This window comes from Chiloscyllium plagiosum, unplaced genomic scaffold (genome assembly GCF_037043375.1).
Source record: "Chiloscyllium plagiosum isolate Xiang-an unplaced genomic scaffold, Cpla_swu_hap1 HiC_scaffold_12, whole genome shotgun sequence".
Lineage (NCBI taxonomy): Eukaryota > Metazoa > Chordata > Chondrichthyes > Orectolobiformes > Hemiscylliidae > Chiloscyllium > Chiloscyllium plagiosum.
This window is the reverse complement of record NW_028270150.1, coordinates 92,952,659-92,978,421: the sequence shown is the minus strand read 5'-3', so window position 1 is coordinate 92,978,421 and position 25,763 is coordinate 92,952,659.

Below are 25,763 nucleotides of genomic sequence, written 5' to 3'. Positions count from 1 at the left end.
TAGGGACATTTTGCAAAAACTACAGAAGGCACTAATGACCTGATGACAGTCATATTACAACAGTTTTGGGCCTATCACTGAGGAAATATTTACTGGCATTGGATGTAGCCCAGAGGAATTTTACTAAAATATGGAGGGACTGTCTTTTAAGAGATGTTGAGTAGATTGGGCGCGTACTTGTTCGAGTTTAGAAGATTGAGAGATGCACTTATTGAAACTTGATTGGGCGGCATGGTGGCTCAGTGGTTAGCACTGCTGCCTCACATCACCAAGGTCCCAGGTTCAATTCCAGCCTCGGGTGACTGACTGTGTGGAGTTTGCACATTCTCCCCGTGTCTGTGTGGGTTTCCTCCGGGTGCTCCGAGTTCCTCCCACAGTCCAAAGATGTGCAGGTCAGGTGAATTGGTCACACTAAATTGCCCGTAGCGTTAGGTACATTAGTCAGAGGGAAATGGTGTCTGGGTCATTTACTGTTGGGAGGGTCGGTGTGGACTTGTTGGGCGGAAGGGACTGTTTCCACACTGTAGGGAATCTAATTGTGTGGAGAAATTGTTTCCCCTTTGCCTTGGACTGGAGGGCGCAATCTCAGAGTCAGGGGTCACACATTGAAGACAGAGATGAGGAGGATATTTTTCCCTCAGAAGGGAAGTGAATCCATGGAATTTCTTCCTGCACAGGGCTGGAGGGGTTGGAGTGTTAAATATATTCAAGGCGGGGATAGACTGGTTTTCAATCACAAAGGGGATCAAGGGTTATGTGGCAAAGCCAGGAAAGTGGAGTCAAAGATTATTAGATCAACGATGATTTCGTTGAGTAGTGGAGAAGATGGCTAACTTTGTTCCTACCTGTTATAATCTTACAGTTGCATATCTAAAGTGACTGATGACAAAAGAGAGGCTGTATTTTCAGTAATGGAGATGGAAGCATAAAATAAAATGGAAATATCAATTGATTAAGTAAAGGGGTAAAACTAGCATACGCATTTGAATGTCAGTAAATGTTTGGTTGTCCATTGTGAACATAAAACAACAGAATTATTCAGAGATCAAAACATGGGTGGGAATAGATGTTCTTTACGATGTAACAAGTAGAAGGGAACGTGTCCTTCTGAAAACATTGCAGAAGACATTGCCGGAAGTTATAAGAAAGGGGAACATCTAAAGTATCCTGCTCACTGTCTTGTCACATCCTCAGAGGGATAGTGCATTAAGTAACAGCTGACCAAATGTGGCCTTTGCTTCTGATTGCTGTTTCAAAACAAAGAGAAGAGAAGCAACACGCCAGCATTGTTCTCCAAGAGGAGATTTTGGGACGAACTGTCATCGAAATGTCTATCTCACCTCAGGCAGAAGCCTCCCTCCTCTCGGCCACACTGTCACTCAGACTATCAGCATGCCGCACTCTCAATGACCCCCATGCCAACTTTACCTCCTCATTGCTGTTGATGGAGATTCGAGGAGGAGAATGAGAGTTGACACTTCACTGTGGTGTACAGTTGAGGTCCTATTGTTTTGGGTGATAATATTAAACTCTCACAGGTCATCATAAAAGATCGCAAAACGCTCATTTGAAAATGTGAAGGGGAGCATCTCCAATATCAAACCCCTCATTGACAGATCAACTCTCACTTACCACAGAGCAGGCTGTGAGGAGCTGGTGCTGTTCAAAATGACTGCCATGTTTTGAACACTTCAGCACTTTTCAAAGGTTTAAAAGGTTCGAAAGCATTTTGCATAACAAAAGATTGGAAAAAGTGCTATATAAGTGCAAGTCACTTTTTTTATTAATTTCTCCCAGCAACACAACAGACATGAGAGCCTGGGGCCCTGTCTACATTGGCACCAACTTTGAACAACACTCTATCCTCAGGAGCTGTATCTCCCTTTCCACTGTCTGGGCCCTGTCTCCCTGTCCACCGTCTGGGCCTTTTTTCCCTAACTACTGTCGGGGCCCTGTCTCCATTCCCACTGTCTGGGCCCTGTCTCCCTTTCCACTGTCTGGGCCTTTTTTCCCTAACTACTGTCGGGGCCCTGTCTCCATTCCCACTGTCTGGTCCATGTCTCCATTCCCACTGTCTGGGCTCTGTTTCCCTATTCCACTATCTGGGCCTTGTCTCCCTTTAAACCATCTGGGCCTTGTTTCCCTAACCACTGTCTGGTCCATGTCTCCATTCCCACTGTTTGGGCCCTGTCTCCATTCCCACTATCTGGTCCATGTCTTTATTCACACTGTCTGGGCCGTGTTTCCATTCCCACTGTTTGGGCCCTGTCTCCATTCCCACTGACTGGGCCCTGTCTCCATTCCCACTGACTGGTCCATGTCTCCATTCCACTGTTCGGGCCCTAGTCTCCATTCCCACTGTTTGGGCCCTGTCTGCATTCCCACTGTCTGGGCCCTGTCTCCATTCCCACTGACTGGTTCATGTCTCCATTCGCACTGACTGGTCCATGTCTCCATTCCCACTGACTGGTCCATGTCTCCATTCCCACTGTTCGGGCCCTAGTCTCCATTCCCACTGTTTGGGCCCTGTCTGCATTCCCACTGTCTGGGCCCTGTCTCCATTCGCACTGACTGGGCACTGTCACCATTCCCGCTGTCTGGTCTATGTCTCCATTCCCACTGACTGGGCCCAGTCTCCATTCCCACTGACTGGTCCATGTCTCCATTCCCACTGACTGGTTCATGTCTCCATTCCCATTGTCTTGGCCCTAGTCTCCATTCCCACTGTCTGGTCTATGTCTCCATTCCCACTGACTGGGCCCAGTCTCCATTCCCACTGACTGGTCCATGTCTCCATTCCCACTGACTGGTTCATGTCTCCATTCCCATTGTCTTGGCCCTAGTCTCCATTCCCACTGACTGGTCCATGTCTCCATTCCCACTGACTGGTCCATGTCTCCATTCCCACTGACTGGTTCATGTCTCCATTCCCATTGTCTTGGCCCTAGTCTCCATTCCCACTGTCTGGGCCCTGTCTGCATTCCCACTGTCTGGACCCTAGTCTCCATTCCCACTGTCTGGTCCATTCTCATTGTCTGGTCCATGTCTCCATTCCCACTGACTGGGCCCTGTCTCCATTCCCACAGACTGGGCCCTGTCTCCATTCCCACTGACTGGGCCCTGTCTCCATTCCCACTGCCTTCTCCATGTCTCCATTCCCACTGTCTGGACCTTGTCTCAATTTCCACTGTCTGGGCCTTGTACTCATTTCCATGATCTGTGCCCTGTCCCCATTCCTACTTCTGGGCCCTGTCTCCATTCCCACTGACTGGGCCCTGTCTCCATTCCCACTGTCTAGTGCATGTCTCCATTCCCACTGCCTTCTCCATGTCTCCATTCCCACTGTCTGGACCTTGTCTCAATTTCCACTGTCTGGGCCTTGTACTCATTTCCATGATCTGCGCCCTGTCCCCATTCCCACTTCTGGGCCCTGTCTCGAATTCCCACTGACTGAGGCTATCTTCAATCCCACTGTCTGGGCCCTGTCTCCATTCCCACTGTCTGGGCCCTGTGCCCATTCCCACTGCCTGGGCCCTGTCTCAAATTCCCACTGACTGAGCCTGTCTTCAATCCCACTGTCTGGACCTTGTCTCAATTTCCACTGTCTGGGCCTTCTACTCATTTCCATGGCCTGGGCCTTGTCTCCATTCCCACTGTCTAGGCCTTGTGTCTATTCTCACTGTCTAGGACTTGTCTCCATTCCCACTGACTGGGACCAGTTTCCTTTCCCACTGTCTGCTCCATGTCTCCTTTCCTACTGTCTGGGACCTGTCTCCATTCCCACTGACTGGGCCCTGTCTCCATTCCCACTGACTGGTCCATGTCTCCATTCCACTGTTCGGGCCCTAGTCTCCATTCCCACTGTTTGGGCCCTGTCTGCATTCCCACTGTCTGGGCCCTGTCTCCATTCCCACTGACTGGTTCATGTCTCCATTCGCACTGACTGGTCCATGTCTCCATTCCCACTGACTGGTCCATGTCTCCATTCCCACTGTTCGGGCCCTAGTCTCCATTCCCACTGTTTGGGCCCTGTCTGCATTCCCACTGTCTGGGCCCTGTCTCCATTCGCACTGACTGGGCACTGTCACCATTCCCGCTGTCTGGTCTATGTCTCCATTCCCACTGACTGGGCCCAGTCTCCATTCCCACTGACTGGTCCATGTCTCCATTCCCACTGACTGGTTCATGTCTCCATTCCCATTGTCTTGGCCCTAGTCTCCATTCCCACTGTCTGGTCTATGTCTCCATTCCCACTGACTGGGCCCAGTCTCCATTCCCACTGACTGGTCCATGTCTCCATTCCCACTGACTGGTTCATGTCTCCATTCCCATTGTCTTGGCCCTAGTCTCCATTCCCACTGACTGGTCCATGTCTCCATTCCCACTGACTGGTCCATGTCTCCATTCCCACTGACTGGTTCATGTCTCCATTCCCATTGTCTTGGCCCTAGTCTCCATTCCCACTGTCTGGGCCCTGTCTGCATTCCCACTGTCTGGACCCTAGTCTCCATTCCCACTGTCTGGTCCATTCTCATTGTCTGGTCCATGTCTCCATTCCCACTGACTGGGCCCTGTCTCCATTCCCACAGACTGGGCCCTGTCTCCATTCCCACTGCCTTCTCCATGTCTCCATTCCCACTGTCTGGACCTTGTCTCAATTTCCACTGTCTGGGCCTTGTACTCATTTCCATGATCTGTGCCCTGTCCCCATTCCTACTTCTGGGCCCTGTCTCCATTCCCACTGACTGGGCCCTGTCTCCATTCCCACTGTCTAGTGCATGTCTCCATTCCCACTGCCTTCTCCATGTCTCCATTCCCACTGTCTGGACCTTGTCTCAATTTCCACTGTCTGGGCCTTGTACTCATTTCCATGATCTGCGCCCTGTCCCCATTCCCACTTCTGGGCCCTGTCTCCATTCCCACTGTCTAGTGCATGTCTCCATTCCCACTGCCTTCTCCATGTCTCCATTCCCACTGTCTGGACCTTGTCTCAATTTCCACTGTCTGGGCCTTGTACTCATTTCCATGATCTGCGCCCTGTCCCCATTCCCACTTCTGGGCCCTGTCTCGAATTCCCACTGACTGAGGCTATCTTCCAATCCCACTGTCTGGACCTTGTCTCAGTTTCCACTGTCTGGGCCTTGTACTCATTTCCATGGTCTGGGCCCTGTCTCCATTCCCACTGTCTGGGCCCTGTGCCCATTCCCACTGCCTGGGCCCTGTCTCAAATTCCCACTGACTGAGCCTGTCTTCAATCCCACTGTCTGGACCTTGTCTCAATTTCCACTGTCTGGGCCTTCTACTCATTTCCATGGCCTGGGCCTTGTCTCCATTCCCACTGTCTAGGCCTTGTGTCTATTCTCACTGTCTAGGACTTGTCTCCATTCCCACTGACTGGGACCAGTTTCCTTTCCCACTGTCTGCTCCATGTCTCCTTTCCTACTGTCTGGGACCTGTCTCCATTCCCACTGACTGGGCCCTGTCTCCATTCCCACTGACTGGTCCATGTCTCCATTCCACTGTTCGGGCCCTAGTCTCCATTCCCACTGTTTGGGCCCTGTCTGCATTCCCACTGTCTGGGCCCTGTCTCCATTCCCACTGACTGGTTCATGTCTCCATTCGCACTGACTGGTCCATGTCTCCATTCCCACTGACTGGTCCATGTCTCCATTCCCACTGTTCGGGCCCTAGTCTCCATTCCCACTGTTTGGGCCCTGTCTGCATTCCCACTGTCTGGGCCCTGTCTCCATTCGCACTGACTGGGCACTGTCACCATTCCCGCTGTCTGGTCTATGTCTCCATTCCCACTGACTGGGCCCAGTCTCCATTCCCACTGACTGGTCCATGTCTCCATTCCCACTGACTGGTTCATGTCTCCATTCCCATTGTCTTGGCCCTAGTCTCCATTCCCACTGTCTGGTCTATGTCTCCATTCCCACTGACTGGGCCCAGTCTCCATTCCCACTGACTGGTCCATGTCTCCATTCCCACTGACTGGTTCATGTCTCCATTCCCATTGTCTTGGCCCTAGTCTCCATTCCCACTGACTGGTCCATGTCTCCATTCCCACTGACTGGTCCATGTCTCCATTCCCACTGACTGGTTCATGTCTCCATTCCCATTGTCTTGGCCCTAGTCTCCATTCCCACTGTCTGGGCCCTGTCTGCATTCCCACTGTCTGGACCCTAGTCTCCATTCCCACTGTCTGGTCCATTCTCATTGTCTGGTCCATGTCTCCATTCCCACTGACTGGGCCCTGTCTCCATTCCCACAGACTGGGCCCTGTCTCCATTCCCACTGCCTTCTCCATGTCTCCATTCCCACTGTCTGGACCTTGTCTCAATTTCCACTGTCTGGGCCTTGTACTCATTTCCATGATCTGTGCCCTGTCCCCATTCCTACTTCTGGGCCCTGTCTCCATTCCCACTGACTGGGCCCTGTCTCCATTCCCACTGTCTAGTGCATGTCTCCATTCCCACTGCCTTCTCCATGTCTCCATTCCCACTGTATGGACCTTGTCTCAATTTCCACTGTCTGGGCCTTGTACTCATTTCCATGATCTGCGCCCTGTCCCCATTCCCACTTCTGGGCCCTGTCTCGAATTCCCACTGACTGAGGCTATCTTCAATCCCACTGTCTGGACCTTGTCTCAGTTTCCACTGTCTGGGCCTTGTACTCATTTCCATGGTCTGGGCCCTGTCTCCATTCCCACTGTCTGGGCCCTGTGCCCATTCCCACTGCCTGGGCCCTGTCTCAAATTCCCACTGACTGAGCCTGTCTTCAATCCCACTGTCTGGACCTTGTCTCAATTTCCACTGTCTGGGCCTTCTACTCATTTCCATGGCCTGGGCCTTGTCTCCATTCCCACTGACTGGGACCAGTTTCCTTTCCCACTGTCTGCTCCATGTCTCCTTTCCTACTGTCTGGGACCTGTCTCCATTCCCACTGACTGGGCCCTGTCTCCATTCCCACTGACTGGTCCATGTCTCCATTCCCACTGTCTGGGCCCTAGTCTCCATTCCCACTGTCTGGGCCCTGTCTCCATTCCCACTGTCTGGTCTATGTCTCCATTCCCACTGACTGGTCCATGTCTCCATTCCCACTGTCTGGGACCTAGTCTCCATTCCCACTGTCTGGGCCCTGTCTCCATTCCCACTGTCTGGTCCATGTCTCCATTCCCACTGACTGGGCCCTCTCTCCATTCACACTGTCTGGTCCATGTCTCCATTCCCACTGTCTGCTCCATGTCTCCATTCTCACTGACTGGGCCCTGTCTCCATTCCCACTGACTGGGCCCTGTCTCCATTCACACAGCCTTCTCCATGTCTCCATTCCCACTGTCTGGGCCTTGTCTGCATTCCCACTGTCTGGGCCCTGTCTCCATTCCCACTGTCTGGACCCTGTCTCGTATTCCCACTGACTGAGCCTGTCTTCAATCCCACTGTCTGGACCTTGTCTCAATTTCCACTGTCTGGGCCTTGTACTCATTTCCATGGTCTGCGCCCTGTCCCCATTCCCACTGTCTGGACCCTGTCTCGTATTCCCACTGACTGAGCCTGTCTTCAATCCCACTGTCTGGACCTTGTCTCAATTTCCACTGTCTGGACCTTGTACTCATTTCCATGGTCTGGGCCCTGTTTCCATTCCCACTGACTGGTCCATGTCTCCATTCCCACTGACTGGGCCCTGACTCCATTCCCACTGACTGGTCCATGTCTCCAATCACTCTGTACGGCTCTAGTCTCCATTCCCACTGTCTGGGCCCTGACTGCATTCCCACTGTCTTGGCCCTAGTCTCCATTCCCACTGTCTGGATCATGTCTCCATTCCCACTGACTGGGCCCTGTCTGCATTCCCACTGTCTGGTCTATGTCTCAATTTCCACTGTCTGGAGCTTGTACTCATTTCCATGGTCTGGGCCCAGTCTCCATTCCCACTGTCTGGGCCCTGTCTCCATTCCCACTGTCTGGATCATGTCTCCATTCCCACTGATTTGGCCCCGTCACCATTCCCACTGACTGGTCCATGTCTCCATTCCCACTGACTGGGCCATGTCTCCATTCCCACTGACTGGTCCATGTCTCCATTCCCACTGACTGGGCCATGTCTCCATTCCCACTGTCTGGTCCATGTCTCCATTCCCACTGTCTGCTCCATGTCTCCTTTCCTACTGTCTGGTCCATGTCTCTATTCCCACTGTCTGGGCCCTGTCTCCAATCACACTGTCTGGTCCATGTCTCCATTTCCACTGTCTGGGCCCTGTTTCCATTCCCACTGACTGGGCCCTGTCTCCATTCCCACTGACTGGTCCATGTCTCCATTCCCACTGTCCGGGCCCTAGTCTCCATTCCCACTGACTGGGCCCTGTCTGCATTCCCACTGTCTAGGCCCTAGTCTCCATTCCCACTGTCTGGGCCCTGTCTGCATTCTCACTGTCTAGGCCCTAGTCTTCATTCCCACTGTCTGGGCCCTGTCTCCATTCCCACTGACTGGTCCATGTCTCCATTCCCACTGACTGGGCCCTGTCACCATTCCCACTGTCTGGTCCATGTCTCCATTCCCACTGACTGGGCCCTGTCTTGAATTCCCATTGACTGCGCCTGTCTTCAATCTCACTGTCTGGACCTTGTCTCAATGTCCACTGTCTGGGCCTTGTACCCATTTCCATGGTCTTGGGCTTGTCTCCAATTCCACTGTCTGGGGTTTGTCTCTATTCTCACTGTCTAGGACATGTCTCCATTCCCACTGACTGGGACTAGTCTCCATTCCCACTGAATGGGCCCTGTCTCCAATCAGTGGTGCTGGAAGAGCACAGCAACTCAGGCAGCATCCGAGGACAGGCAAAATCGACGTTTCGGGCAAAAGCCCTTCATCAGGAATAAAGGCAGTGAGCCTGAAGCATGGAGAGATAAGCTAGAGGAGGGTGGGGGTGGGGTTAGAGCAGCATAGAGTACAATAGGTCAGTGGGGGAGGAGGTGAAGGTGATAGGTCAGGGAGGAGAGGGTGGAGTGGATAGGTGGAAAAGGAGCTGGGCAGGTCGGACAAGTCCGGACAAGTCAAGGGGACAGTGTTGCTGGAGGTTAGAAACTAGGATGAGGTGGGGGAAGGGGAAATGAGGAAACTGTTGAAGTCCACATTGATGCCCTGGGGTTGAAGTGTTCCGAGGCGGAAGATGAGGCGTTCTTCCTCCAGGCGTCTGGTGGTGAGGGAGCGGCGGTGGAGGAGGCCCAGCACCTCCATATCCTCGGCAGAGTGGGAGGGGGAGTTGAGATGTTGAGCCACTGGGCGATTTGGTTGATTGGTGCGGGTGTCTCGGAGATGTTCCCTAAAGCGCTCTGCTAGGCGGCACCCAGTCTCCCCAGTGTAGAGGAGACCACATCGGGTCAAATCTACCGGCTCCCACAGCTACCTGGATTACACCTCTTCCCACCCTACCTCTTGCAAAAATGCCATCCCGTATTCCCAATTCCTCCGCCTCCGCCGTATCTGCTCCACCACAGAACACACCAGATGGCCTCCTTCTTTAGAGACCGCAATTTCCCTTCCCATGTGGTTAAAGATGCCCTCCAACGCCTCTCGTCCACATCCCGCACCTCCGCCCTCAGACCCCACCCCTCCAACCGCAACAAGGACAGAACGCCCCTGGTGCTCACCTTCCACCCTACCAACCTTCGCATAAACCAAATCATCCGCCGACATTTCCGCCACCTCCAAACAGACCCCACCACCAGGAATATATTTCCCTCCCCACCCCTCTCCGCCTTCCGCAAAGATCGTTCCCTCCGTGACTACCTGGTCAGGTCCACGCCCACCCTACAACCCACCCTCCCATCCTGGCACTTTCCCCTGCCACCGCAGGAACTGTAAAACCTGCGCCCACACCTCCTCCCTCACCTCCATCCAAGGCCCTAAAGGAGCCTTCCACATCCATCAAAGTTTTACCTGCACATCCACTAATATCATCTATTGTATCTGTTGCTCCCGATGCGGTCGCCTCTACATTGGGGAGACTGGGCGCCTCCTAGCAGAGCGCTTTAGGGAACATCTCCGAGACACCCGCACCAATCAACCAAACCGCCCCGTGGCCCAACATTTCAACTTCCCCTCCCACTTTGCCGAGGATATGGAGGTGCTGGGCCTCCTCCACCGCCGCTCCCTCACCACCAGACGCCTGGAGGAAGAACGCCTCATCTTCCGCCTCGGAACACTTCAACCCCAGGGCATCAATGTCGACTTCAACAGTTTCCTCATTTCCCTTTCCCCCACCTCACCCTAGTTCCAAACTTCCAGCTCAGCACTGTCCCCATGACTTGTCCTACCTGCCTATCTCCTTTTCCACCTATCCACTCCACCCTCCTCCCTGACCTATCACCTTCATCCCCTCCCCCACTCACCTATTGTACTCTATGCTACTTTCTCCCCACCCCCACCCTCCTCTAACTTATCTCTCCTCCCTTCAGGCTCACTGCCTTTATTCCTGATGAAGGGCTTTTGCCCGAAACGTCGATTTTGCTGAAGCTCCTCGGATGCTGCCTGAACTGCTGTGCTCTTCCAGCACCACGGATCCAGAATCTGGTTTCCAGCATCTGCAGTCATTGTTTTTACCCTGTCTCCATTCCCACTGTCTGCTCCATGTCTCCTTTCCTACTGTCCAGGCCCTAGTCTCCATTCCCACTGTCTGGGCCCTGTCTCCATTCCCACTGACTGGGCCCTGTCTCGAATTCCCACTGACTGCGCCTGTCTTCAATCTCACTGTCTGGACCTTGTCTCCATTCCCACTGTCTGGGCCTTGTACCCATTTCCATGGTCTTGGCCTTGTCTCCAATTCCACTGTCTGGGGTTTGTCTCTATTCTCACTGTCTCGGACTTGTCTCCATTCCCACTGACTGGGACTAGTCTCCATTCCCACAGACTGGGCCCTGTCGCCAATCACACTGTCTGGTCCATGTCTCCATTCCCACTGTCTGCTCCATGTCTCCTTTCCTACTGTCTGGTCCATGTCTCCATTCCCACTGTCTGGGCCCTGTCTCCATTCCCACTGACTGGGCCCTGTCTCCATTCCCACTGACTGGTCCATGTCTCGATTCCCACTGTCCAGGCCCTAGTGTCCATTCCCACTGACTGGGCCCTGTCACCATTCCCACTGACTGGGCCCTGTCTCCATTCCCACTGACTGGGACTAGTCTCCATTCCCACAGACTGGGCCCTGTCGCCAATCACACTGTCTGGTCCATGTCTCCATTCCCACTGTCTGCTCCATGTCTCCATTCCCACTGTCTGGTCTATGTCTCCATTCCCACTGACTGGGCCCTGTCTGCATTCCGACTGTCTGGGCCCTGTCTCCATTCCCAGTGTCTGGATCATGTCTCCATTACCACTGACTGGGCCCTGTCACCATTCCCACTGTCTGGTCTATGTCTCCATTCCCACTGTCTGGTCTATGTCTCCATTCCCACTGACTGGTCCATGTCTCCATTCCCACTGACTGGTCCATGTCTCCATTCACACTGTCTGGTCTATGTCTCCATTCCCACTGACTGGTCCATGTCTCCATTCACACTGTCTGCTCCATGTCTCCTTTCCTACTGTCTGGTCCATGTCTCCATTCCCACTGTCCGGGCCCTCGTCTCCAATCACACTGTCTGGTCCATGTCTCCATTCCCAGTGTCTGCTCCATGTTTCCTTTCCAACTGTCAGGGCCCTGTTTCCATTCCCACTGACTGGCCCCTGTCTCCATTCCCACTGATTGGGCTCTGTCACCATTCCCACTGACTGGGCCCTGTCACCATTCGCACTGTCTGGTCTATGTCTCCATTCCCACTGTCTGGTCTATGTCTCCATTCCCACTGACTGGTGCATGTCTCCATTCCCACTGTCCGGGCCCTGGTCTCCATTCCCACTGTCTGGGCCCAGTCTGCATTCCCACTGTCTAGGCCCTCGTCTTCATTCCCACTGTCTGGGCCCTGTCTCCATTCCCACTGTCTGGTTCATGTCTCCATTCCCACTGACTGGGCCCTGTCACCATTCCCACTGACTGCTCCATGTCTCCATTCCAACTGTCTAGGCCCACGTGGCCATTCACACTGTCTGGTCCATGTCTCCATTTCCACTGACTGGTCCCTGTCTCCATTCCCACTGACTAGTCCATGTCTCCATTCCCACTGTCCAGGCCCTAGTCTCCATTCCCACTGTCTGGGCCCTGTCTCCATTCCCATTGTCTGGTCCATGTTACCATTCCCACTGTCTGGACACTAGTCTCCATTCCCACTGTCTGGTTCATGTCTCCATTCCCACTGACTGGGCCCTGTCACCATTCCCATTGTCTGGTCCATGTTACCATTCCCACTGTCTGGACACTAGTCTCCATTCCCACTGTCTGGTTCATGTCTCCATTCCCACTGACTGGGCCCTGTCACCATTCCCACTGTCTGGTCCATGTCCCCATTCCCACTGACTGGGCCCTGTCTCGAATTCCCACTGACTGCGCCTGTCTTCAATCTCACTGTCTGGACCTTGTCTCAATGTCCACTGTCTGGGCCTTGTACCCATTTCCATGGTCTTGGCCTTGCCTCCAATTCCACTGTCTGGGGTTTGTCTCTATTCTCACTGTCTCGGACATGTCTCCATTCCCACTGACTGGGACTAGTCTCCATTCCCACAGACTGGACCCTGTCTCCAATCACACTGTCTGGTCCATGTCTCCATTCCCACTGTCTGGGCCCTGTCTCCATTCCCACTGACTGGTCCATGTCTCGATTCCCACTGTCCAGGCCCTAGTGTCCATTCCCACTGACTGGGCCCTGTCACCATTCCCACTGTCTGGTCTATGTCTCCATTCCCACTGACTGGGCCCTGTCTCCAATCGCACTGTCTGGTCCATGTCTCCATTCCCACTGTCTGCTCCATGTCTCCTTTCCTACTGTCTGGTCCATGTCTCCATTCCCACTGACTGGGCCCTGTCTCCATTCCCACTGACTGGGCCCTGTCTCCATTCCCACTGACTGGGCCCTGTCTCGATTCCTACTGTCCAGGCCCTAGTCTCCATTCCCACTGACTGGGCCCTGTCACCATTCCCACTGACTGGTCCATGTCTCCATTCCCACTGTCTGGGCACTAGTCTCCATTCCCACTGTACGGACCCTGTCACCATTCCCACTGACTGCTCCATGTCTCCATTCCAACTGTCTAGGCCCTCGTCTCCATTCCCACCGTCTGGGCCCTGTCTCCATTCCCACTGTCTGGTCCATGTCTCCATTCCCACTGACTGGTCCCTGTCTCCATTCCCACTGACTGATCCATGTCTCCATTCCCACTGTCCAGGCCCTAGTCTCCATTCCCACTGTCTGGTCCATGTCTCCATTCCCACTGACTGGTCCCTGTCTCCATTCCCACTGACTGGTCCATGTCTTGATTCCCACTGTCCAGGCCCTAGTGTCCATTCCCACTGACTGGGCCCTGTCACCATTCCCACTGTCTGGTCTATGTCTCCATTCCCACTGACTGGGCCCTGTCTCCAATCACACTGTCTGGTCCATGTCTCCATTCCCACTGTCTGCTCCATGTCTCCTTTCCTACTGTCTGGTCCATGTCTCCATTCCCACTGACTGGGCCCTGTCTCCATTCCCACTGACTGGGCCCTGTCTCCATTCCCACTGACTGGGCCCTGTCTCGATTCCTACTGTCCAGGCCCTAGTCTCCATTCCCACTGACTGGGCCCTGTCACCATTCCCACTGACTGGTCCATGTCTCCATTCCCACTGTCTGGGCACTAGTCTCCATTCCCACTGTACGGACCCTGTCACCATTCCCACTGACTGCTCCATGTCTCCATTCCCACTGTCTAGGCCCTCGTCTCCATTCCCACCGTCTGGGCCCTGTCTCCATTCCCACTGTCTGGTCCATGTCTCCATTCCCACTGACTGGTCCCTGTCTCCATTCCCACTGACTGATCCATGTCTCCATTCCCACTGTCCAGGCCCTAGTCTCCATTCCCACTGTCTGGTCCATGTCTCCATTCCCACTGACTGGTCCCTGTCTCCATTCCCACTGACTGATCCATGTCTCCATTCCCACTGTCCAGGCCCTAGTCTCCATTCCCACTGTCTGGGCCCTGTCTACATTCCCACTGTCTGGACCCTAGTCTCCATTCCCACTGTCTGGTTCACGTCTCCATTCCCACTGACTGGGCACTGTCACCATTCCCACTGTCTGGTCCATGTCTCCATTCCCACTGTCTGGTCTATGTCTCCATTCCCACTGACTGGTCCATGTCTCCATTCACACTGTCTGCTCCATGTCTCCTTTCCTACTGTCTGGTCCATGTCTCCATTCCCACTGTCTGGGCCCTGTCTCCAATCACACTGTCTGGTCTATGTCTCCATTCCCACTATCTGGTCCATGTCTTTATTCACACTGTCTGGGCCCTGTTTCCATTCCCACTGACTGGGCCCTGTCTCCATTCCCACTGACTGGGCCCTGTCTCCATTCCCACTGACTGGTCCATGTCTCCATTCCCACTGTCCGGGCCCTAGTCTCCATTCCCACTGACTGGGCCCTGTCTGCATTCCACTGTCTGGGCCCTAGTCTCCATTCCCACTGTCTGGGCCCAGTCTCCATTCCCACTGACTGGGCACTGTCACCATTCCCACTGTCTGGTCCATGTCTCCATTCCCACTGTCTGGTCTATGTCTCCATTCCCACTATCTGGTCCATGTCTTTATTCACACTGTCTGGGCCCTGTTTCCATTCCCACTGACTGGGCCCTGTCTCCATTCCCACTGACTGGGCCCTGTCTCCATTCCCACTGACTGGTCCATGTCTCCATTCCCACTGTCCGGGCCCTAGTCTCCATTCCCACTGACTGGGCCCTGTCTGCATTCCACTGTCTGGGCCCTAGTCTCCATTCCCACTGTCTGGGCCCAGTCTCCATTCCCACTGTCTGGTTCATGTCTCCATTCCCACTGTCTGGGCACTGTCACCATTCCCACTGTTTGGTCCATGTCTCCATTCCCACTGACTGGGCCCTGTCTCGAATTCCCACTGACTGCGCCTGTCTTCAATCTCACTGTCTGGACCTTGTCTCAATTTCCACTGTCTGGGCCTTGTACCCATTTCCATGGTCTTGGCCTTGTCTCCAATTCCACTGTCTGGGGTTTGTCTCCATTCCCACTGTCTGGGCCCCGTCTCCATTCCCACTGACTGGGCACTGTCTTCATTCCCACTGTTTGGGCCTTGTCTCCATTCCCACTGACTGGGCCTTGTCTCCACTCCCTCTGTCTGGGCCTTGTCTCCATTCCCATTGACTGGGCCCTAGTCTCCATTCCCACTGACTGGGCCTTGACTCATTCCCACTGTCTGGGCCAGTCTCCATTCCCACTGTCTGGGCCCAGTCTCCAGTTCCACTGTCTAGGCCTTGTCGCCATTCCCACTGTCTGGGCCTTGTTTCCCTATCCACTGTCTGGACCTTGTCTCCAATTCCCACTGACCGGGCCCTGTCTCCATTTCCATTGTCTGGGCCTTATCTCCATTCTCCCAGTCTGGACCTTGACTCATTCCCACTATCTGGGCCCTGTTTCCATTCCCACTGTCTGGGCCCAGTCTCCATTCTCACTGTCTACGACTTGTCCTATTTTCACTGTCTGGACCTTGTCCCCATTCCTACTGTCTGGGTCTTGTTTCCCTATCCACTGTCTGGGCCTTGCCTCCAATTCCGACTGTCTGGGCCCTGTCTCTATTCCCACTGACTGGGCCTTGTCCCCATTCCCACTGACTGGGCCTAGTCTCCATTCCCACTGTCTGGGCCTTGACTCATTCCCACTGTCTGGGCCCAGTCTCCATTCGCACTGTCTGGCCCTGTCCCTATTTCCACTATCTGGGCCCTGTCTCTGTTTCCACTGTCTGGGCCCTGTCTCCATTCTCACTGTCTGGGCCCTGTCTCCATTCTCACTGTCTGGGCCCTGTCTCCATTCTCACTGTCTGGGCCTTGTCTCCATTCCTACTGTCTGGGCCTTGTTTCCCTATCCACTGACTGGGGCTTGTCCCCATTTCGACTGTCTGGACCTTGTCTCCATTCCCACTGCCTAGCCCCTGTTACCAATTCCCACTGTCTGGGCCTTGTCCCCATTCCCACTGTCTGGACCTCGTCCCCATTCTCACTGTCTGGCCCCGTCTCCATTTCCACTGTTTGGCACTTGTCCCCATTTCCACTGTCTGGCCCCTGTCTCCAATTCCCACTGTCTGGGCCTTGTCCCCATTCCCATTATCTGGGCCTTGTTTCCCTATCCACTGTCTGGGCCTTGTCTCCAATTCCTACTGTCTGGGCCCTGTCTCCATTCCCACTGACTGGGCCCTGTCTCCATTCCCACTGTCTGGGCCTTGTCTCCAATTCCTACTGTCTTGGCCTTGTCTCCATTCCCACTGACTGGGCCTTGTCTCCATTCCCACTGTCTTGGCCTTGTCTCCATTCCCACTGACTGGGCCTTGACTCATTCCCACTGTCTGGGCCCAGTCTCCATTCTGACTGTCTACGACTTGTCCCATTTCCAATGTCTGGATCTTGTCCCCATTCCCACTGCCTGGCCCCTGTCTCCAATTTCCACTGTACTGGGCCCTGTCTCCATTCCCACTGCCTGAACCTTGTCTCCATTCTCACTGTCTGGGCCTTGTTCCCATTCCCATTGACTGGCTCCTGTCTCCATTCCCACTGTGTGGGCCTTGTCCCCATTTCCACTGTCTGGGCCTTGTCCCCATTCCTACTGTCTAGGCCTTGTTTCCCTATCCACTGTCTGGGCCTTGTCTCCAATTCCCACTGACTGGGCCCTGTTTCCAATTCCCACTGTTTGGGCCTTGTCTCCATTCTCACTGCCTGCGCCTTGCCACATTCCCACTGTCTGGATCTTGTTCCCATTCCCACTGCCTGGCCCCTGTCTCCAATTCCCACTGACTGGGCCCTGTCTCCTTTCCCACTGTCTGGGTCCAGACCACATTTCCACTGTCTGGGCCTTGTCCCCATTCCCACTGTCTGTTCCCTGTCTCCAATTCCCACTGTCTGGGTCCAGACCCCATTTCCACTGTCTGGGCCTTGTCTCCAATTCCCACTGACTGGGCCCTGTTTCCAATTCCCACTGTTTGGGCCTTGTCTCCATTCCTACTGCCTGCGCCTTGCCACATTCCCACTGTCTGGGCCTTGTCCCCATTCCCACTGTCTGTTCCCTGTCTCCAATTCCCACTGTCTGGGTCCAGACCCCATTTCCACTGTTTGGGCCCTTTCTCCAATTCTCACTGTCTGGGCCTTGTTCCCATTCCCACTGTCTGGGCCTTGTTTCTTTATCCACTGTCTGGGACTTGTTCCCATTCCCACTGTCTGGGCCCTGTCTCCAATTCTCACTGTCTGGGCCTTGTTCCCATTCCCACTGCCTGGGTCTTGTTTCCTTATCCACTGTCTGGGCCTTGTCTCCAATTCCCACTGTCTGGGCCTTGTTCCCATTCCCACTGCCTGGGTCTTGTTTCCTTATCCACTGTCTGGGCCTTGTCTCCAATTCCCACTGTCTGGGCCTTGTTCCCATTCCCACTGCCTGGGTCTTGTTTCCTTATCCACTGTCTGGACCTTGTCTCCAATTCCCACTGTCTGGGCCTTGTTCCCATTCCCACTGTCTGGGCCTTGTCTCCAATTCCCACTGTCTGGGCCTTGTCCCCATTCCCACTGTCTGGGCCTTGTTTCCCTATCCACTGTCTGGGCCTTGTCTCCAATTCCCACTGACTGGGCCCTGTCTCCATTCTCACTGTCTGGGCCTTGGCCCATTCCCACTGTCTGGGACCTGTCTCTATTCCCTCTGTCTGGGTCTTGTCTCCATTCTCACTGTCTGGGCCCTGTCTCCATTCCTACTGTCTGGGCACAGTCTCCATTCTCACTGTCTGGGACTTGTCTCCATTCCCACTGACTGGGCCTTGTCTCTGTTTTCACTGTCTGGGCCTTCCCCCATTCCCACTGTCTGGGACTTGTCTCCATTCCCACTGTCTGGGCCCTGTCTCCATTCCCAATGTCTGGGCCCTGTCTCCATGCCCACTGTCTGGGCCTTGTCCCCATTCCCACTGTCTGGGCCCTGTCTCTACTCCTCTGTCTGGGCTCTGTCTCCACTCCCACTGATTGGGCCCTGCCTCCATACCCACTGTCTGGGCCTTGTCCCCGTTCCCATTGTCTGGACCCTGTCTCCATTTCCACTCTCTGGGCCTTGTCTCCATTTCCACTGTCTGGTCCATGTCTCAATTTCCATTGACTAGGCCCTGTCTCCATTCCCACTGTTTATATTAGATTAGATTAGATTCCCTCCAGTGTGGAAACAGGCCCTTCAGCCCAACAAGTCCACACCGATCCTCCGAAGACTAACCCACCCAGAACCATTTCACTCTGACTAATGTACCAAAGACTATGGGCAATTTAGCATGGCCAATTCACCCAACCTGCACATCTTTGGGCTATGGAAGGATACTGAAGCACCTGGAGGAAACCCACACAGACACGGGAAGAATGTGCAAACTCCACACAGTCACCCAAGGCTGTCTGGAAATTGTCTTCATTCCAACTGAGCGGGCCCTGTCTCCATTCCCATTGTCTGGTCCATGTCTCCATTCCTACTGACTGGGCCCTGTCTCCATTTCCACTGTCTGGTTCATGTCTCAATTTCCACTGACTGGCCCGGTCTTCATTTCCACTGTCTGGGCCCTGTCTCCATTCTTACTGTCTAGACCCTGCCTCTATTCCCACTGTCTGGGCCCTGTCTCTGTTCCTACTGTCTGGGCCCTGTCTCTATTCCTACTGTCTGAGCCCTGTCCCTATTCCCACTGTCTGGGTCTTGTCCCCATTCCCACTGTCTGGACCTTGTTCCTATTCCCACTGTTTGGATCCCGTCTCAATTCCCACTGTCTGGATCCTGTCTCAATTCCCAGAGTTGTACTCTGATTCCATTTCCAGAGTCTGGGCCCTGTCTCCATTCCCACTGTCTCGCCCTGTCCCTATTCCATCTGTCTGAGCCCTGTCTAAATTCCCACTGCCTAGGCCCAGTCCCTATTCCATCTGTCTTGGCCCTGTCCCTATTCGCACTGTATGGGCCCTGTCCCTATTTCGTCTGTCTGGGTCCTGTCTAAATTCCCACTGCCTAGGCCCAGTCCCTATTCCATCTGTCTGGGCCCAGTCCCTATTCCATCTGTCTGGGCCCAGTCCCTATTCCATCTGTCTTGGCCCTGTCCCTATTCCATCTGTCTTGGCCCTGTCCCTATTCGCACTGTATGGGCCCTGTCCCTATTCCATCTGTCTGGGCCCAGTCCCTATTCCATCTGTCTTGGCCCTGTCCCTATTCGCACTGTATGGGCCCAGTCCCTATTCCATTTGTCTGGGCCCTGTCCCTATTCCATCTGTCTGGGCCCTGTCCCTATTCCATCTGTCTGGGCCCAGTCCCTATTCCATCTGTCTGGGCCCTGTCCCTATTCGCACTGTATGGGCCCTGTCGCTATTCGCACTGTATGGGCCCTGTCCCTATTCCATCTGTCTGGGCCCTGTCCCTATTCCATCTGTCCGGGCCCTGTCCCTATTCCATCTGTCTTGGCCCTGTCCCTATTCGCACTGTATGGGCCCTGTCGCTATTCGCACTGTATGGGCCCTGTCCCTATTCCATCTGTCTGGGCCCTGTCCCTATTCCATCTGTCTGGGCCCTGTCCCTATTCGCACTGTATGGGCCCTGTCCCTATTCGCACTGTATGGGCCCTGTCGCTATTCGCACTGTATGGGCCCTGTCCCTATTCCATCTGTCTGGCCCTGTCCCTATTCTGTCTGTCTGGGCCCTGTCCCTATTCGCACTGTATGGGCCCTGTCCCTATTTGCACTGTATGGGCCCTGTCCCTATTCCATCTGTCTTGGCCCTGTCCCTATTCTGTCTGTCTGGGCCCTGTCCCTATTCGCACTGTATGGGCCCTGTCCCTATTTGCACTGTATGGGCAGTGTCCCTATTCCATCTGTCCGGGCCCTGTCCCTATTCCATCTGTCTTGGCCCTGTCCCTATTTTGTCTGTCTGGGCCCTGTTGCCATTCCCATTGTCTGAGCCTGTGCCCATTCCCACTATTTGGGCCCTGTCTCCATTTCCACCGACCTGGGCCCTGTCCCTATTCCATCTCTCTTGGCCCTGTCTCTATTCTTTCCAGCTGTGCCCTGTCCCCATTCCCACAGACCTGGATTCCTGAGCCTATTCTTTCGCCATGAGGCCTTGTTGTGATGTATCCCTGTACTACATTCTAGATTTTGTACCATTCCACTTTCCATTAAAGTTTTGGCTGCTCAGATCCTGCAGTGTTTCTCCCTTGGTTCTACTAGCCGATGTAATATGTTTGCCTGGAGGCCGAGGGCAATACAGGACATGTGTTTATGCTTGGTATTGCTTAAACAGAACCTGACTGAATGGATTACTCTGTGGCTGAGACTGGGGGCTGTGAAATATGGTAATGGATTCCTCCGTGTGTCACACCCAGTTGAGCAAAGCAACAAAGGTCACACTGAAAGAAAGCTATCACTGCACACTCTGTGTGTGACCCCGAAGTTCTGAAATGTCTTGATTTTTCTCTCGACGTTCTCTCCCTTGCTGATAATTGGGCAACTTCGAAACATGAAGAGTTAACCCTTTGTTTCTAGAACAGTGGACATTTTTTTCCAAATGTTTTTACATTGGACAACTTCTATCGCCTCACAGATGACCAAACTCTCTGGAATTAGTATTCCCGGGAGCGGGCACTCAGTCACAGTTCCACGGACATCAGTCATCATCTGCTACTTGCCCCACCTTCCTCCATGGCCATTGGTCCGGTCAGCGGTCCAAGCGGACAACCAGGTTCCTGACCATGTGAACGTTAGCAACATCAACGCATCTAATGCGCTGGAGCTCAGACCCGCTGAGGCTCGTCAGAAAGGCCCATTGCTGTTTAGTCCAGATGGGTTTGCCTCTTGCGAGAATTCAGAAGAATGGGAGGGAATCTCATTGAAGCGGAGCTCGACAAGCCTGGATGCTCAGCCCCTGTTCAGTGGGAGAGGTCTGGAACCAGAAGACGTATGTAAGGAAGGGTATTTAAGGCCGCAAGGAGGAGTGCTCTTTTCACGCAGTGGGTTGGAAATCTCCACTTCAGAGGAGGCTCAGTCACTGAGCATGCTTGTGTTAGCGATTGGTAGATCAATGTCAGTTTGGCTGTAATCTGGTTGAATCTGAAGGGGCAAACGATCTCCTCCTGTTTCTGATTGCCTGAGAACAGTTGGACCGACTTGCTTGCAGATTGATTTTGGTTTTCATCCCCTTGTGTCTGAGTGATTCAGTCTCACCAAGCCATGGTTTGGTACTTGTTGATGACAAGGAGCAGAGTCTGCCCTGCTGTTCCATCAGGACCCGACAATCCTCAGCTCCACCTTCCCACCTCTTCCCCTGACTCCCTTCCTGATTGGAAATTTATCTCTCTCTCTCTCTCTCAGCCTGGCCTGCCAGTAACAGGATTAGGTTTTATTGTGATGCGGACTCAAGCACAGGGACGCAGTAGTAATAAAGACACCATTCACTAGGCCATCTTAGGGTCAAAGGTACCTGGATACAAAATCTGGAGAGGAAAGTAGAAAAATAAAGACATAGGTTAAAAGTCCAACACTGCAGTCCTTCATAAGTGCTTATCCATCAGTCTGGGTCTGATCCCTTCCACCCCAGTGCTGTGGGATCCCTTCCACCTGTCACTGACAGGAAGCAGCCAGCCAGACATGAAGAGATGATGGCCTAGTGATATTATCGCTGGCCTGTCAATCCAGAGACCCAGGTAATGTTCAGTACCAGTCTGGAATTAAGAGGCTAACGATGACCGTGAATCCATTGCCAATTTTTGGAAAAACCCATCTGCTTCACTAATGTCCTTCAGGGAGGGAAATTGCCATCCCTACCTGGTCTGGCTGACATGTGACTCCATACCCACAGCAATGTGACTGACTCTTAACTGCCCTCGGGGACGGGTAATAAATGTCGGCCTGGCCGACGATGCCCTCATCCCGTGAATGAATCTTCAAAAATAGCCTCAGGTTCCTTCGTCACGCTACCAAACCCAGTTGTAATTCTTCGGCGCCATCTTGCGTCTACCGTCAACAATCGCCAACCCTGGCATTGCTGAAGCCGTCGTGTCCCGCACCGCGCACTGGGCTGGTTTACTTCTCTGGTTCTTAACCTTGCCTCATGCCAGCAGCTGGGCACATGCTGGTAAATCTCCTTCAATGCCAACTTGTGGAGTCTCTGCCCTGACAGGAGCTTCCCAAACAGTGTTGCTAACCCTCTCATATGGGAGATAACACCTATCACATTGGGACTTCTGGGACAGCAAATGGGGTTATACCAAAGAACAATGGCTTATAACAGCACAGGAAACAGGCCCTTCGGCCCTACAAGCCTATGCTGATCATAATGCCCTAACTAAACTAGAAAAAACAAGCCCTCTGCCCTTATTCTGTCCATATCCCTCTATTCTCTCCCTATTCATGTAACCATCCAGGTGCTTCTTAAATGTCGCCAATGTGCCTCCTCCCACCACCTCCTCTGGCAGTGTGGTCCAGGATCCAACCACTCTCTCTGTGAAAAACGTCCCTCACACACCTCCCTTCAACATTCCCCCTCTCACCATGAACTTGTGCCCCCTTGTAAGTGAAACTTCAACCCTGGGAAAAAGCCTCTGACTATCCACCCTGTACATGCCTCTCATAATTTTGCAGGCCTCGATCAGGTCTCTTCTCAGCCGCCATCTTTCCAGTGAAAACAATCCTAGTCTTTTTAACCTTTCCTCACAGCCAATGCCCTCGAGACCAGGCAACATCCTGGTGAACCCTTTCCTCACTCTCTCCAAAGTTTCCGCATCCTTCTGGTAATATGGTGACCAAAACTGCACACGATACTCCGAATGGGGCCTAACAAGGGTTTTATATCACTGCAACATGGTTTGCCTACTCTTGTACTCCATGCCCAGGCCGATGAAGGCGAGCATGCCTTCTTAATCACCTTGGTCACCTGTGTTGCCCTTTTAGGGAGCTGTGGGCCTGCATCCCACATCCATCTGTACGTTAATGTTCCTAAGGGTTCTGCCATTTACAGTATAATTCACACCTCAATTCGATCCTCCAAAATGCATCACCTCACACTAATCTGGATTAAGCTCCATCTGCCATTTCTGCCCCCAAGTCGCCAATCTATCAATATCCTTTCACAATTGCCGGCACTATCAGCAACTCCACCAATCCCTGTGTGGGTTAGTGGTGAGCAGTTCCAGCCAGGCTTGGCTGAACCATGAAAGCCCCACTGTCTGTTCATGAGCCTTACTTTCTGCAATTGCACGGACACAGTGGGAGAACAGTCTCTGTTTTCACTTGAAACAGTTGTTTGCAGCGTTCACCTTTTATCTCCTACCACTCGGAGAATCCCGCGGAGATTCCTGGTGAACATTTCTTTTCTGCACTACATTGGGGATTAAGCCAGTGGAGGACTCAGCCAAGTGAATTTATATCTTTGGGTTGTGTCAACCATTCTTCCTGCCTACTCTTTCTGTCTTGGAGCTGCCAATGCAACTTGTAAAGAGGGTTAAAGTTACACAGCACTGGTCTTTTGCTGCTGTAAATCGGGGGTTTGCAGGAGCCTTATTGTCCATGTTAGTTTGTGTCTTTTGTGTTTTTGTTTTGGCATCCAAGCGCCCTTTAATGTTTTTGTATTTGTGCATTGGCTGTAAGGGAGTTCAACCGAATGACTGAGCTTTATTGGTGACTGAGCACTACGAGGCTATGAGGAACTGCTCTGGCAAGAGTGAGTGACAAGGCAGGAACTGTCTGGCACCACAGGAGTGTGACAGCACGCTGTATTGTGAATGAATGGCCCAGGCTTTGTGGGAGTAATGATTGCAGAACTGCACACACGGCCTTAAATGCGGAAGTCTGAGAATTGCTCTTTGCTTCTCCAGACAGTATGCTGTTGAAACACCGTTCACCTCCAAACCACAATGAATGAGAAATCTTTGAACTTCTGAGAATGTCCACTTATCCTTGCAAATAAACAAAATGTAACCTTGTATTTAATATTGCGCTGAGTTTCCAGCTATCTCTAAGCAGCCACTCTAACCTCGAAAGATTCATTTGTTGACTATAAAATTCCTCCCATCTAAGAAATTCTACTTTGTCTTTGATTTGATATTTTTAGATGCATTCTTGATGTGTGTGCCAATCACTTATTTCATGACCTTCTGGAAGTGATGGGATTTGGTGTCTTTTTGCTTTCCGATGCGCTGCCTGGGAGGATGCGTTTGGCTACCTACCCCACGGTGGTCATTGACCATAAAACTGAGACTTCTGTTCAAAACAAAATTATCTTCAATAACTAGGGGTGGATTGTAGTGATGGTCAGGGAGTAGAGATATGGTCTTCTGGTGGGATCTTTTAATTCCCCTTAGACTAAGATTTCTGTCTGGCCTGACATTGTCAGTGTGCAGAGTACTAATACTAAAGGACTGCGCTCAAAGCTGATGCATTATGGCTGTAAATGACTGCTTAATTATCAACATGTACCCAACATGCCAAAGTCTCGGGACCAGGAACCATTGGGAAGAACCAACATCCCAGGGAATGAAGCATGAATCTGTTGCCCATCAAGAACTGAGTGGTTTACTAGGTCAATGCTGAGGGCAGTTAAGCCTGGAGCCTGGAGTCACGTTTAAGCTAGACCAAGTTAGGTTTGGGCATGGTGGTTCAGTGGTTAGCACTGCTGCCTCACAGCACCAGGGTCCTAGGTTCGATTCCAGGTTATGTGAATTGGCCGTGCTAAATTGCCCATCGTGTTCAGGGATTAGTCAAGGGAAACGCAGAGTGATAATAGAGGTATGGGTCTGCATGGGCTACTACTCGGAGGGTCGGTGTGGACCTGTTGGGCTGAATGGCCTGTTTCCACGCTGGAAGATTTCTAATTCTAATTCCACTGTCAGTTTTCCTGCGTTCGGCCTTGCTTGAATATTTGGTTTCCAAGTTATTTTTGCCCATCATCACCCTCCCTCAAAAGAAAAGGGGAACTCTTTCATTTGTAATTTTCTGTTCTGTCTCAGCTTCAGGAAAGTATTTCTGAAGTGGCTTTCATTTCTGCTGAGTGAGAGTGTGGGCAAAGAATGGTTTCCACTGCAAATGCGAGGCAGTGGGCTGCACAAAACACAGTGAGGGTGGAAGAACAATGGGAGGCTGTAAACACACTGTAGAGATTTGATGTGGAGATGCCGGGGTTGGACTGGGGTGGACAAAATTAAAAATCACACAACACCAGGTTACAGTCCAACAGGTTTAATTGGAAGCACTAGCTTTCGGAGCGCCACTCCTTCATCAGGTAGCTTTAGATGAGGATCGTAAGACACAGAGATATTTTTCTATAAATTCTATGTCTTATGATCTTCTTCCAGCTGATGAAGGAGCGGCGCTCCGAAAGCTAGTGCTTCCAATTAAACCCGTTAGACTATAACCTGGTGTTGTGTGATTTTGAACTCTGTCGAAATTTGGACATTGTAATGATCCTGGGATTACGGGAGTTGGGAAATATGTAATAAACTTTCCACTTTCCTCTGTGTCAGACAGTAGTGGTTCCTCAATTGTGAATGACTAATGGATAATGTTTTGATTGTAACAGTTACAGTAGAAACAACATTACTGGACTAAGAATGAGAGATCAAATTCAACATTCATGTGA